Source organism: Periplaneta americana, chromosome 3 (genome assembly GCF_040183065.1).
Source record: "Periplaneta americana isolate PAMFEO1 chromosome 3, P.americana_PAMFEO1_priV1, whole genome shotgun sequence".
Lineage (NCBI taxonomy): Eukaryota > Metazoa > Arthropoda > Insecta > Blattodea > Blattidae > Periplaneta > Periplaneta americana.
The window spans coordinates 76506221-76522768 of record NC_091119.1 but is presented as its reverse complement, the minus strand read 5'-3'; the positions used below and the strand labels follow the sequence as shown (position 1 = coordinate 76522768).

General features: G+C 34.6%; 1 protein-coding gene across 9 annotated transcripts in view; it reads left to right on the top strand.

The window, feature by feature from the left end:
- fs(1)h (female sterile (1) homeotic) overlaps positions 1-16548 on the top strand; it is a 638308-nt gene that overhangs the window by 54110 nt on the left and 567650 nt on the right. The window contains exon 2 of one of the 9 annotated variants that reach the window (XM_069820797.1): positions 714-843. The exons of the other annotated variants lie outside the window; for them this stretch is intronic. The gene's annotated coding sequence lies outside the window, so the exon portion shown is untranslated. The remainder of the gene's footprint in view (positions 1-713; positions 844-16548) is intronic. 9 annotated transcript variants of the gene reach the window in all.

Below are 16548 nucleotides of genomic sequence, written 5' to 3'. Positions count from 1 at the left end.
ATGTGGAGTTGACTGCATAAAAACTAGTTGTTAATTGTAACATAAAATCACTTTGTAATGAGTTTATGGGGAGTAGTAAATTGTTTTAAAAGAAAATTATGTTTTAAAAATTGTCAGTTTCTCAATCAGCCCAATATGTTGCAAGGAGTAGCTGCTTTACTTCGTTCATGTTCTGGTATAAAATTTATTGCAATTGGTCTATACCATTTCACCACATCTTGACAGCTCTTGAAAGATAACTTTTATGTTATTCAGTTCACACTACAACCTCTCTTAGTTAGAATTTGTTGGTGCTGACTGGCTAGAGACTGGAAGTACAGAGATTCAGTCCTTGGTAGCAAAATAAAAATTATTTTCTTTGCCACTTACCAGAATGGCTCTGCAGTCCATCTAGCTTCCCAACACATGGAATGCTTTACTGGGAGGTAAGGAAGGTTGAGTGCTTAAGTCATGTATGCACTCTAAACCTCTGTAATATGGTCCATAGTCACCAGAGATAAACTTTTAAGTCTGGAGTAATTTTGTTCTGTTGTCTGGACCACGTTTTTCTTCCCAAAAAGTCCAGAAGCATACTACAGTAGAATGTTGAATACAGGGCCTAGATCAAATTCCTTTCCATTCCTTTACCTTGAAACTTGATATAGTAAAACATTTGGAAGAGATAACAAGAACTAAATTAGGGAACGCAACAGTGAGTTGTTCTTTTTTTACAGAGATTTAAACAAAGTATTGCTGCTGCAACATTGTCAACATCTTCACCGTCCCAGTCATCTTCTGAGTTAATAGCTTGGTTTTGAGCATTACTGCCATGGTACTCCATCATTCTTTAATGAATGCAGACAGGTACTGAGAACTCTAATGTAATGTCGTGGGCACAGAGTAATGACTTTGCGTGGTATAGAATTGTTCATATAGAGCTGATCATATTTTATAAATGGGTGGTTTGGTGTAGACCAGTAGCATATTCTAGGATTTTTTTTTTTTTAATTTCAAATACTTTTATTTACTTCATTAAAATATTACATTGGTTGCTAACTGCATGCAGATGGTAACATGTACATTTTCTGTAGCCTTACTCATTAGGAGACAGTGGATGCAGGATGACATCGTTGAATGTAGGTGCACTTTTACTATATGTTACATTTTTTTTTTTCATTCAGACTATTGGCTTAACAGGTTTTAAACACAAACAGATGACGTCAACATGATATTGTATCTCCTAACAGTCGGAAGGAAAAGAAAAATGACGTACTTCAGTACATACCTTGCAAGGTTCAGTCCTCATCATTGATGGAATTACCAGCGTTGCAATAAACAATATATTCTCGTAAGTTGTCGAAGCTGAATTGTCTTTGCCTATTGCTGAAACAGTTTTTGTATTGAGAGAAATGTTCTCTCTACATCACACGAAGTCAGTGGTGCATAGGAATAGTATGGGTCAGTGTCTGACATTTGTTTTTGGTCTATCAGTCTATTGTGTATACCACGCATGACTAATAACATACTGTTTTTTTTTTAATAATGCTCTGCAATTTCAATTTTACTTTTTCAGAAATTGGCCCTGGAAGTTTCTGATTAATTTTTTCCGACACTTCTTCCATTATGCGTAGAGCTTTGTTAATTTCCAAACCAGATTCTTCCAACTACTTTATAGCTTGTGGTGAACATTGAAAATTGTTTGTTTATAAACTGCAAACTTTCGATTAACTGATCGGAAATTAGTGTTTTAGCCAGTACAATCGAGAATGCTTCTTTACTGTCTAATGTGTTATTCTCTGAATGGTATAGTAATGTGTGGCGTAATAACAAGCAGCATCTAATCAAGTGCACCACCATCTTGTTAGAATCGGACTTGGGGAAGAGATAAGTCAGGTGCCATGTCTTTAAATATACATATTCTGGATGGAGCTTTTCGAAATATTTTCTTAGTGTTAGCTATGAAGCTGTTGACTTCTTGACAGGACTCATGTAGACCTTCAGCCACTCTATGAAGCATGTGCACTAAGCAGGTTATGTGAACCATGTTTATATAATGGTTTTGTAGTATTTTGCCTGCCTTAACAATGTATGGAGCATCGTCTGTAACAAAAAGCAACACATTTTCATACCGAACACCACTAGGCCATAAAAGAGATATATTTGTGAAAGAGAGTTTCAATTGAAGAGTTGTCTACTTTTTGGAGGAGCTTGGTAGTTAATAAAAATCTCTCCCCTGCTTTATTAGGTGACAAAACACCTACAATCACATTAGCCACATGTCTTCCTAAAACATAAGTATCTCATCAATTGAAACACATATTTTGTTGTCACATATATTCTCTGATTCTGTTCATGCTGTCGTTATAACACTGAGTTACAGATTTTTTACATAGCTTGGACTTGCTTGGAATCTGCTGATGTGTGTATTTCTGAAGAAAACCTCTAAAATGGGGGTCACTCAATTTGTTTAGAGGAATATTTGCACTGAGAATCATGTTGCACATGTCTTTGCAAAAGTTTTGTTTAGACCTGCACAACTAAATGATAATGTAGGTGGTTCCTCATATTTCATTTCAACGAATTTCCTGTGCAGTGTACTGTTGCAATGTTTCTCTATAGCCTGAGTTCTGGTTTTTATTTCAGTTTTACACACATTACACATGATACTGTTTTCGTTAATTTATAAAATATCACTTTCCATACTTATTAATTGCACTTCGTATCCCTGAGCGAATTGAATGTTTTGCCTTTGACCTTATGAATGGAAGTGTTGTGGGAAGAATGTTATATTTACTCCTACAAATATAATTGCAAATTGTGCTTTTAATCATTTTGGATTTATAGTTAGACCTGTAAATAGTGGCTATCATTGAATGAATCCTGCTATAATAGCAAAAAACTACTCCTGTTGATAGAACACTATTCAGTGTGTAGTAAATACTTGAGCAGGATGACACAAGTGCACATGCGTTGCAATGTTACTATGAATGGACTGGGGTTCCTTCGATCTGTATGCTGCTGTACTTGTCAAGTACACAAAAGGCGGATGATGTGGCATGTAAAACAACTTCATTTTTCCTTAAGTCATCCTGCATACACTGTCTGCTCATTAGAGTAACAATACAAAGTAGAGTCAATAATTTCGTGAACAATGGCTACCATAAACATCAAGACATGATGTGTAATCTTTTAGATATTCATCTATACTAGGGCTCCCAGATTTCAAAACCAAGAAACCAGGACACACTAAAAAATGTATGGAGTGTGTATAAAGAAAATTTTGTGAAGCTATATGGACATTGTATAAAGAAGAGTGCTGAAGTATCAATAATAAATGAAATACTGGGTCATCACTTAACAGGAGTTACTTGTGACTACTGGTGCTTGGAGCTGACTCTTCATCATTTACAGTTTACATTGCTGTGATAGCAATCATTCCCTGAAGAGTGAATCTTTTCTTGAAATTTGCTGTCTTTATAGATTAATTCATAGAATTCTGAGCATGACACTTTTCTGTAATGTCTCAAGGTTTGGTGTTGATTTTACAGTGTGTACTTGTAGACTCTTCTCCTCATCAGTCCAGAGTTTATAAACGAGAAATGCATTAGAACCTGTCAAGGTAAGGCAAAAATGGATAAGCGTAATTTTTTTAAAGCAAAATTTTTCCTTGAAATGAAAGAGCATTTCGGTCCATCTCTCTGTTTTGGTTTTGTTAGAAATGTTCAATGTTTTAATTTTCTTTTCACGCGCATACATTTTAATATGGTTAAAATCATAGAAAATGTCATTTTCACATTATAATTTAGGACGAATTTTCTTACCTCAACAGCACAGTCTATGACAGCATTCCCACTGTATGACAAACACTTTAATCATGAAATCCATTCCACTTTTTGAAACATAGTAAAAGTGTTTGCATCCATTCATCAGTGTAGTCTACTGCTATTGAGTAAAAATTTTACAACATTTTGTCAGAAAGAGCTTTCTGATATCAGGCCTTCGTCTTGTAGACTGAGCAATTCAGGAAATATTTCACTATTTATAAAGCCCACTTTTTGTCTTAAACTTTACGAAAGGATTGTCACCTCCTCCCCCCACTTCAACAGCTGAAGCATTCTCACACAATCTCTAACAAAGAAAATATTCTTATTTGAGTTCTTAAGAAAATTAGACAAGAAAAGTTCTCTTTTGTTGAAAAAATCACAAAGCATGCTTGTACATTTAACCAAGCTTAAAGGTAAAATCTGAGGGGTTTATACATTTCAATCAATCTATTCAAAACAGGCTCTAAAGGAAACAATCTGGTTTTGCTGTGGCCTAGCATAATTTTATATTCTATCTCAGCAAATTCATTGACTGATTTTAAACTCTCCACTTTAAACAAATGAAAAAATTGGAAAAACTTCCCTATAACCAATTGAATATCAATTGGTTATATAATACAAGATGTGAACAATTTAAACTTCCAAAATTATACAGACTGTCCATCTCTGTCTACTATACATGTGGAATGAAGTTTTAATTTTCTTCTATTTTGTATTTAGTTCCTAAAATACCATGTTTTTAGGATTGATAGTAGTCTAATATTTACTGCTTGAGTAAATGTGAATGTAATTGCCAGTGACCTTCTATCCAACACACGTGGACACCACAACAACGGAGTACCCTGATTTGTAAACAAGGATATCGTCACAGTTCGCTAGAACAGTGAACTTCAAATATGTAACATTCAGCTATGGGTAATACAGAGGGTTGTTCCCAATCCCTGGAAACAACTTTTGAAAGCCGTCATGTGCATCAGAAGTCATACTGCAGCTGAATTGCGTCGAGAGGTGACAGACAAGTGAGTGATCTCATAGTCAGAGTGCACTGTGTCTCACAGCAGCAATGTCCAAGAAAATCGAGCCTTTTTGGGAGAGGTACATAACGACCCTTTCTGATGCCAAGTACAGTTATGTGAAAGTCATAAGAGCCTGCATTAAATGTGGTTTCGCTATTTCCAAGAAAGGCATCTTCTGTGTAACTTAAGAAGAGAGTGGCAAAACTCGGATGGGATTAATTCGAGAGGGGGGGGGGGGAAGGCAAGCAAATCTACCCCCTCCCCAGCCACATGCTGCACCCCCCCGACAATGATACAAATTAAATCCATCCGAGCTTTTTCAGTCTTATTAAGTACACAGAAGATGCTTTTCTTGGATATAACGAAACAATTTTTTTTTTTTGCAGGCTTCTATTATTTTCACTTAACTGTACTAGACATCAGAAAGAGTCGTAATGTATCCCTCCCAAAAGGCTCGATTTTTCTTGGTCATTGCTTTGTGAGAGACTGTGCATTCTCACTATGAAATCACTCACTACTGGTCTGTAAACTCTCACCACAGTTCAGCTGTCATGTGACTCCTAGCACACATGATGCCATTCAGAAGTGGTTTGCAGAGATCAGAAACAACCTTCTGTATTACAGGATAATGTAAAAGGTATAAAAAATGAGGTATCCCCGTAACATGCCATGAAGGCAGTTGGGGGGCATGGAGGTAGAGCCCCATGCTTTCCATGACCTCAGCACTAGAATGAGGTGGTGTGGTTGGCACCACGCTCTGACCACCTTTTACCCCCGGGAAAATCCCGGTACTCAATTTTATAGGAGGCTGAGTGAACCTCAGGGCCATTCTGAAAGTTTGGCAACGAGAAAAAATCCTGTTTCCACCTGGGATCGAACCCTGGACCTTTCAGTCTGTAGCCAGCTGCTCTACCAACTGAACTACCCGGCCACCATTGTGGGATGAAGAACATAATACACAATTATCTTTCTTTTTTTTTTTTTTCTTTTTTTTTTTTTCTTTTTTTTTTTTTTTTTAGATTGTCTTGCGAAATAATTTTTTACTGAGATTAAATAGCCAAGTATGTAAATAAATTCTCTAAATTCTCTTTGTAGTATACAACAAAAGGATAAATTGTGGCCTGATTATTGTTCCAGTTGATTCCCTGTACTGAATCATGGACAACAAAATTATAATTTTCTTAAAGATTAAATCACTATGAACTATCCAGACACTAGTTTTTTGTTTGTGCTCTCTTAAAAACAAATTTTTCTGCTATGCTATAAACGTGTGAGGCAGTAAGTTTAATAATTTGTTGGACAACTTAGCTAGGAAGTCTTCAGCTGGTGACAACAGGGTTTCTAAATTTGTTCGATCCACTGTAACCCATTGTCTATAGATAATTTCTTCAAAGAGTTACCGTAAATACTGTGTTATTTTTTCAGTTTCCGGGGAAGCATCACATTTGTTTAAATAACAGTTGGATGGTGAAGGATTGCAGATCATTTGCGACAAATAGTCTTTATAATTAGTGAGAATGGGTTCTGAATTTGCAGAGAGACGAGAAATATTAATTCCATCAAGCATTAATTTAACATTTTCATGATGAGCACAGACATAAACTGGTTGCATGCCACTTGTTCCCATGGAGTATACATTCCTTTGGTCTAGTGAGTTTGCAAAATTTTGAAAACCCTATTTTGCTATTTGAAACACTGGTATGTTTCCTTAAGATTACATAGTATTAATCTTTTCTGTTTGTAAACTTTCTTTCCATATTCTTTAACTGAAACACAGTTCTTTTTACCAGCCATAATCCTCCCATCATCAGAATTATAAAATTGAACAACCTTCTACACTATAAATGTTTCCAAACTTTTTCCCGATTTAGGATTAGGAGTAGCCAAAATCCCCTTTTCTGCTGCTACTTGTTTAGCAATTCGTATCATGTAAGTGGTTACATTAAAATGCTGTTGAATTTTACTGTAGGACCAACTTAATTGTATTTTGAGATTTCTGTTTGTTTCATGGAAGAAGTCTATCAGTTTCTGTATTACATCGGAATTATTTGAATTTTCAGCTGAAGTTGTGTCTTCTGTGATATGAAATATGTGTATCTGTATCTTCCTGCATTTTTGTTTTGGATATTTTTTTGAGATAATTTTGTATTTTTTTATTGGCGATTCTCAATCGTCACTAAGCTCTCATACATATTCGATAAATTATTTTTAAAGTTATTTCTTACTTGAAAGCAATCTGAAACCAACGTAGTTCTATGTAAAATATAATAATTATACTTTCATTTTTTTTTGCATTTTTAAAGTAAGTTACAAAATATTGTTTAAGAGGTGACCCTATAAAACCCCATCAATAAATCAATTAATATAATATTCCATTTATTCCCATTTCAAATGACACCAACACCCCCCAACACTCTCAACGTGTATGATGCATAGAATCCTAACAGTGAGCATTTTCATATTGTGTTACAGATGAATTTGTCATATAATTAAAAGGGTGTAAATAGTAAAATATTAAAGTATGATCCCAGAAAAAATTACATACCTCGTATTTTGATCTGCAGAACATTTTTTAGAAGATTTAAGCAAATACTAAATGATCCATGTTTCGTATACAGTGTTTGATTTGACATGGTATGACTCACATGAACACAAAACAACACGATACCTACTTCGAAAATTTTAGGAATTATTGTTAAATAAATTAGAGGGAAACTGTTAAGTGTTGATGGGACATTGTGCTTTTAGAACTAGATGTTATCTGTTTATTTATAGTAACATGGCATCACTGATAATGTCTTTCCTTGGGACTTACGTTGCCTCCTCATTACTTCCTCTCGCTGCGGCTATTGCAGCTGTATGATCTGGCGTGTGGTCTCACTCAATCCATGCTTCCGACTTGAACACACCCTCAGTAAATTATTTGCACAGTGACTTCTTTCTTTTTCGAATAGCATTCTAATACCAACTTAGTTCTACGTGAAACATTTAAAAGAATATGATATTTTTTCTCCTTTTTAGAAGTAGATCCCTGATATATAAAAACATATTTTAAAAATATAACCCTCTAAAAGGGGCCGATTTTATGTTTTGATGGAATACTAAATTCTTGCAATTCTTGCACTTTAAAATGATATAAATACGGAATTTCTACAATTTATAGAATCTTCAGTAGAAGCATTTTCATAATACGTTGCACTGTAATTTAAGGAAGAAGTAACATATAATAAATGACTAAATAATTGTGTCTGTCTGAAAAAAATTACACATGGGTTATTTAATTTAATCAGTAGAATATATAAAAAAATTGGAGCAAATACTAAGTTGTCATGTTTCATAGGTGTTTGATCTGACATGGAATGACTCAATTGTACAATCCATGGATTTGGAGCTCTAACTGTATTTATTAGAAACGCGAAAGTGGCTTTTTTGGGCAGCCAAGTCTTTTTCCTCGTCACATATATATTTGTACTCTAAAGAATGTAGGCAATAGCTGACTTGAGTATTTTGTCGATTCTGCATTTTGTGCTTTTTAGTCTCGGTATTGTTCACAATATTTGCCCTACCTCCGTGATTGATGCTAAACACTGATCTGCTAAAAGTATACTCCAATTTTGAGTTAATTTGGTCGGATTATTTCAAGTAAGGATATTGTACTTTAAAGTTATCTGCAAAATTACACTTTGTTACTCATGATGGTATGAAACTGATTAACTACTAAACTACAGTAAAAGAAAAAATTACACTTTCTACACGTGGTGTAGATACATTTTTAACGTTCTTTTAATAATTGTTAACATTCTAATTCAGTAAAATGGTCCACTGCTGTGAAGTAATGGTTAGTATGCCTGACTATTAAACAAGTGGGCCCAGGTTCAAATCCTGGTTGAGACAAGTTGTCTGGTCGAAATTTTTTCTAGGGTTTTCCCTCAACCCACATTCAGAACTAGATAAAGTACTATTCAAAATTTTTGTTTTGTAAATGGTATACTTTGTCTTCTAGGTGATTCCTGTTTAGGGAAAGTATTTGATAATAATAATAACCGACGTAAAATAACCAATTAAATATATATAAAAAAATACAGTAGAACTTGGTTATAATGACATCCAAGGGACCTTAAAAATTATGTTGTTATAAACGAGTGTCGTAGTAACAGAGATTCACATTATCAATCTAGTGAGGTGGAAAATGAAAAATAACAAACTTAATCATACTTATTTTAGATTTATGTATTGACTTTTATGCCTACAATGAACATAATAAAATACATGTAGGCCTACAATTATAAATACAGTATTCTGTATTGAAACAGTTCAGTACTCACCAAACTATTTTACTTAGAAGTGAAGTAATCAGTCATTTTACTCTGTTTTCTTCTACTTGCCCAATACCCACTTTCTAGGGCTAAATTAATTTCTATGTTCATAATTTCAGTTGCAATTTCACTGCTCCCTTCCCTAGCTTCATAGAACATGTTCATAATTCTAATGGCTTCTAAAGCGTCACTCACTTCTTTTAGTGGCCATACTGCGTTAAAATGCGTGCACTCAGTGAAAACTTCCTGTCCAAACTAATCTAATACCGCATGAATTCAGGCAGGTTACAATGGGGTGGGGAATCCGCCTGCATTCCAGAGGTCTATGACAGAAGGAGACTGTAAAGAATTTGTCAGGATCAGATTTCAACAAAATATTTCTTAAGATACTTTGTTTCTTGGAAAATATTATTCGAAACTGAGGTTGAAAATGACATTATATGCAAGGTAGACGCATATGCGTTTGTTGTATTAAGCAAGGTAGGAAAGCATACAGTAGCAAATTAATCCGAACAACGTGCAAAAACACTCAAACGGGATAAAAAAAGGATCTAAGACATACGTCAGTAAACTATGTGGCCTCCCTTGTTCCTAATAACAGCTCTGAGACGATTTGGCATGGATTCCACTAATTTCCCACAAATATTCTTCATTTCTTCATCACGAAACCATACACCAATGAGGGCAGAAATCATCTTCTCCTTTGTAGAACAATCCATTTTTTGCATTCTTCTTTTGCAAATTGACCACAAGTTCTCAATGGGGTTGATGTCGGGTGAGTTGCCTGACCAGGGGAGTACCTGAATATTCTTGTTGAAGAATTCTGTAGTTTTTCGAGACGTATGGCATGGTGCCAGGTCTTGTTGGAACACACCTCTGCCATCCAGAAATGATTTTTGCAGCTGGGGTACGATTCTGGTTTCCAATAAGTGAATATATTTGTCAGAATTCATCATTCCCTTGATAGGTATTAATGCTCCAGGCCCTTCATGTGTAAAACAACCCCAAAACATTACTTTAGGGGGGTATTTGGGTGCTTGTTGGAGATGAGCTGTTGTTACTTATTTGGATCCTTTCCGTAAGTAAGAAACACGGTGGCCGTGGACCTCGAAATGAGACCCATCGGAAAAAAGTACTTCTTCCAGTCATTCACTGTCCAGTGTTGATGTAATTTTGCCCACATTAAGCGTTTTTTGCACATAACAGGGGTTAGCAGTTGCTTCTTAATAGGCCTCCGAGCCCTTCGTCCAGCTTCCAAAAGCCTACGCCGCACTGTTGTGACGTGAATATTCGCCCCAGTGGTAGCCATTAACTCGCGGGTTAAGTCGAAAGCAGTTAGTCTAGGATTTAATTTACTTTTCCTGACAATTAAATGATTATCTGCAGGTGAAGTCTTCCTTTTTTTGGCCACAGTTTCCTTTTTTTCTGGGGTGTGATGGATCCAGTCTCCCTGTATCGTTTTATGATCGAATTAACAGTATCCAAACCGATGTGACATTCTGCAGCAATTTGCCTCTGTGTCATAGAAGAATGCTCTGCTAATGTTATAATTTTAGACTGTTTTCATGGACTTATGTCCATTTGTGAAGACGACAGAATGTACACAGGATTGCAGTATTAAGTCTTCAACACAACTGAAATGCTTATAAGTACAAAACGACATCCAAAATGTCACATATTATAAAAAAAAATGTCAGACCTTCAACAATGGAATTACACGTACTACAGATGTCAATTAAAGCGGTATGAGCAGCTGTGAGGCCAACAATGACAGAAAGTGTAAAAATATGTCGTGTTCAGATTCATTTGCACGCTACTGTATGTCTTATGAGGAATTAGTTGGGACCACAGAATATTTGACGTTATAGGCGAGGTGTCGCACAAAACGAGGTCGCTATAACCAAGTTCTACTGTATATGAATAAAATGAAATAGGCACTTTCTCAGTCATGATGACAAGCAACTAAACTAATAATTACACTTCAAGGACTACACTATCTACACGTGGTTTACACTTAAATGCAATAAAACTAAAATAGGATGCTTACATTCAAATGTGGTCGAACTAAAACTGTGAATGCCAATTATAAAAACAATGAAAATTTGACTGACCAATATTAGAAATTGTTGGACTGTATACTCATGCTAATTGAATTCATATTAACGCATTCTCGTTGAGTATCAGAGAGGATTCTACCAGTTGAATATCTATTGCTATGGGAAATTTTAAATACTACTCCTGTTGGTATTGAAACAGTATTTTGAAAGAATCCTGACAAGTTTTTCACTATAAAGCTGTGGTAACTTTTTGTGCTGAATAAAATTTCAACCATGAATCTGATGCTATTTTTTGTTTGATTCACCATGTAAAACAAATTGGTACCACTGTGAAGTTTTAATTGGCTGGTTTTGGACATGAAAGCTCTGATACATACCAATTTTTGTTTGGCTGCAGGTTGGAAGTTATTTTGCTATAGATGACATTTTAAAATCATTCATTAATACTTTATTCAAGAATTAAGTCATGCATACAACAGAAGTGCTTCCAAGGTGATTCTGTTTTCTGACCCATCCTAATAGTGAGGAGGTAAATTTTCATTTGCCAAATGGTGTTTTTTAAATGTTTTGTAGAGGATGTTTGAGTGGAGTATAGATTTTTGAGGGATGATTGGTTGGATCTAGGCAGTCTAAGTAGGGAACATATGTTGCTCGACACACAAGCAATGCAAAATTGTCATCTATCCACCTTGAAACTAGACATCTGGCAGAGCATTTAGAGATAATGAAAATTTAGTCTGCCTGCTTCATCTGAGTCAGCTACTGCGGCGAGTAGACATAGTTGTCACATCCAATCACATTTTTAGATATTTGTATGTACATTACATACATATATAATGTTATTGGATATTATTTAAAAACTGTCACTCATTTGTATCCATCCATGCCACTACCCTTATTGCTGGAGCTACTGTCATCATTCAAATTAATTATTATTCTGTCGTCGTCATGATCTCTGGTGCAATACTTCAACTCTTTTTCCACATGCTGACACACTTTTCCAATACTCACTATCAATTTCACACGAAGAGTCCCCCACACGCTTGCATTTCAAGACTGGGGTTACATTTCTTTTTCTGGTCTGTTTTTTAATTGTGCCTGAATAAGCTCAATCGCGTTAAAGACGCAATGATAGAGGAAGTCGTAAAACCTGATGCCCATAAGTAGTAGCCAGTTCATCTATAACAAATTTTTTTCATTATATTCACTTTTTAATTTAACAAGAGGGTTGTACAGAGATTATTATTTTTTTCTAATAATGGTGTGATAGTGCAATCAAACATAATTAGCTGCTTCCATTTCCCCATCATATTACGAACAATATGACCTGGTCATAATTTAATTTTACTGTATGACCCATTGGGTACGTGCAAGACGGAGCCTGATTTGTAATTGGTAGCCTGACTAGTTACCTAGTTGGAAGGAATGCCCGAATGTTAAGCAATGGAGACATGCAAGACAAGGTCTGGTTGGTACACTGCTACGTAGCCTGTTAGCCCATTGGTAGCTTGTAGAATGAATCACCTCATTTTTTCCAGCTACCAGCCACCTAAACGTCTTTACTGTGCATGCGTCTATAGAACTTCTTCACGTGCTAAATGCCTACTGCACGTCATTTCGACATGTATAGTATATTGGGAAAGATTATTTTCAAATAATAATAATAATAATAATAATAATAGTGTTTATTGCCAGAAAAATACAATACAAAGAAATTGTAAATTTACAACATTCTAGCACTCCCATAAAAGAGTGTTCTCATGCACAGGGTAGGATTCGATACATAATAAATGTAGAGTGATAAATTATAACATAATATCTAAAAATTAATTATTACTCATAACAAATTGCTTACATACGTTTTTAAATTTTGAACTGTTGGATATAAATTTATGTATTTCTTTGTTAATTTATTTTAAATTCTAGGGCAGATATTAGTACTTTGGTTGGAAGCAGTGCTCGTTAAACACTTGGGTTCCAACAAACATATTGTATTTATGCTTTTGGTTTTGTTTGTGAGTATATGATCTGAAATATGTGTGATTTTTATATATAAAATTTAATAATGCATTGATATAAATTAGCCACCGGCGTGGCTCTGTCGGTTAAGGCGCTTGCTTGCCGGTCTGAAGTTGCGTTCGGGCGTGGGTTCGATCCCCGCTTGGGCTGATTACCTGGTTGGGTTTTTTCCGAGGTTTTCCCCAACCGTAATGTGAATGCAAGGTAATGTAATCTATGGCGAATCCTCGGCCTTATCTCGCCAAATATCATCTCGCTGTCACTCATCTCATCGACGCTAAATAACCTAGTAGTTGATACAGCGTCGTTAAATAACCAACTAAAATAAATTGATATAAATTTGATGTATTTTCAAGACTTTAAATTCTAAAAACAATTTTTCGGTAGGATAATCAATGTTTACAAATTTTGAAATCAGTCTTAACCCGACCACCAAAGCCCATATTTGATTGTGAAATTGTGACATGAAGTAAGAATTGAAATGGATACTAATAAAGGTAAAGGTAGCTCCTTCACATGCCATAGAGGACTTCGGGGGCTTGGAGATAGAGCCCCAAGCTTTTTTGATCTCGGCACTAGAATGAGGTGGTGTGAAATGGATACCAATAATAAGTAACTTTGTAAATTAATAATTGATATTTTACAGAATGTGACGATTTTAGAAACTATAATTATTGGTACTGACTTCTTGACAATTAATACATATTATTTTATCAATGCTCTATGTGTATCAGAATGAACTGTATGGGATTTCATGAAAGGGTTTTGTTATGTTGCTTTCCAGAAAAGTGGAATTATTTCCGTGGTTATTTCCGTACTGAAAATACCCAAATATCTAAGGTACGTTCAGGGGAACCTGAATACCAATACAATCCATCCTGGAACTTTTATAAATTGTTACTGTTTTTTAAAGATAATTTTGAAAAAGCAGAGTAAGTTCAGCTACACTGACTGGCAGGCGCAAACAAACTTCGTTCTCATCTCCGACCTTTTGCCCAGCCACCAACTAGCTTATGAGCGACTAACACGGTAATGAACCAGGCTCCGTCTTGGACGTACCCATAGAAACAGTTGCTTGTTGGGTAAAAAACTCATAACAAAATAATATCACTGTGTATTTTCATTCTGTCGTAACACAACACCATATTTTTTCTCCATTTTAATTAAGTCTGGTGGACACTCAGTTGTCGAAAGATGTTTATGTAGAGTACTTGCACTGGGTGAGAGCTAATTTACAATATTCCATACATATTCCAAACCTCTTTTCGAAATTGCACAAAGTGTCACAACTACTGCAATATCATTACTGTCCCAAAATTTAACATGAGCCACGAGTTGTGATTTTATGTTGGTATTCAGAAAAAAGTTGTTCATATTTAACAAATTATTTAAATTTTGATAGTTATTTCTCATGTTCTGAAATTTTTTGTTCCGATTGCAAGATTTTGTCATTTGCTACTGGTAGTTCTTTTTTGGTTTATAGTTTACTGCTCGAATTTTAATAACTTTTTAATTTATCTTCTCTTCGATATTTTTACTTTCACTTCATGTATTTGATGTATCTGGCTTCAAAACTTCACACAACAGTTTTTCCTATTGTTTAAATGAAACCTTGCATCCTGTTCGACCTTTCAAATATGACACCGTCTGTTACTAGATAACAGTAAATGAGATGCTACCGAAATCTTCAGTTTTTTTTTGTGGTAACTCTAGTAATTCTGCTTTAAGATCGCGATAATAATCAGAATTATCGAAATAATTGAATAGATAGAATATTTCAGGTCTAAAAACTATCTGCTGTTTGACCTTTTATGTACAGCCTATGCCTTTGAATAGTGGTGGTAAATTGTTTTATCAGCAGTAATCTCACTAGAGGTTTCGATTTATCTAGAGAAAATCAAAACTCGAGTGGGATTTGACTATTAAACGATTAGAAGGAAGTATATAAAGATTAGAAGAAATAAAGTACTCTAATTCAATAAAATATTAATCAACTTAATAAAATTCTTTTTCACTAATTTAGCTTCACCAAAATGTTTGAATGGAGCCGCCATTTACAGTTGACTATGTGGTAAACAAATGAGGATTGCAAAGCATGTTTTATAGTACCATAAAGAATTTTCAGTTTTAAAAGTTGACAAAGTAACATGATAGGGAGGTAACAAACGCAGAAGAATGTATATAAAGATTAGAAGAAATAAAGTACTCTTATGGCCAGTTTTCTAAGTAATGTTTAATTTGGCTTAACAAATGTTAAATTAACAGCTGGTTTATTTTTAACGTTTTGTTAAGATGTTTTCCATTTTTCCAACACAATTTTGTTTAAAATAACCAACACTTAACTTTAACTGTCGTTAATACTATTCTAACTACTCAACAGCAGTTGGTAATGATTTTGCATATGTAAGACAACTTCTTATTGGCTGATATTATTATTTAAATTCTGTACTGTAGAGTAAGTCATGAAACGTGTATAAAATCGTAACCTGTTACAGTAGCCATAATTCGTACAGTACAGAGAGTTGATAAATGAAAGTTGCATTGACTACTATTGAATAATAATAATTATTATAAGTATGGTTATATTTTATAATGCTAAATATGAATTTCTGTTTAGAAAAATCTCAGTATTATGACCACTAGGTGACAATAATTACACGAATGTGTGTGTAGTCAACTGTACACAAAACCCCGAGGAGAATTCTGTATCATATAAAATTCTCTAATTCAGGTCCATGTATAAATTATATGTAATTTCGTCCTAAAGAAGCAATTGCTGCTGAAACATTTTATTATTTACTCACTGCGTATTTTGAAGCACTATTGACATCGGCTATAGTTGAAGAGCCAGTAACATAGAATCCAGAGTTAATAGTAGCTGGTGAATTGGAACAAGTGGCCTATTTCTGTTTGTAGGATATTCAAATCTGACTTCAATTTCTTGCCACGTTGAGATCGCACATTTCCTCAATATTAAATGGATAATAGCTAAGCATCGAAATAAGCGTCAGTATGATAATTAGTTGACTTATAAAGATTATCTTCCGTATATTAATATTCCGAAATATCTTTTAAATTATATATTATCAGTCTTATGGCCTGTTTCACAAAGCTTCATTAAGGTTTTAATGATTCATTAATGTATTTACTGGTTCATTAAATCATTTTTATATCTCACCAAGCATCTTTAGCCTAACGAACCAGTAAAACTATCATTAAATTTAGTGATAGAAATTTCCGTCTTTAAATTTTTAATTATTCATTAGTTGCAATATAAAATGGCGGAACATTTCGACGCAGAATTGTTATATCTGGAACTGCTCGAAAATTAAGAGTC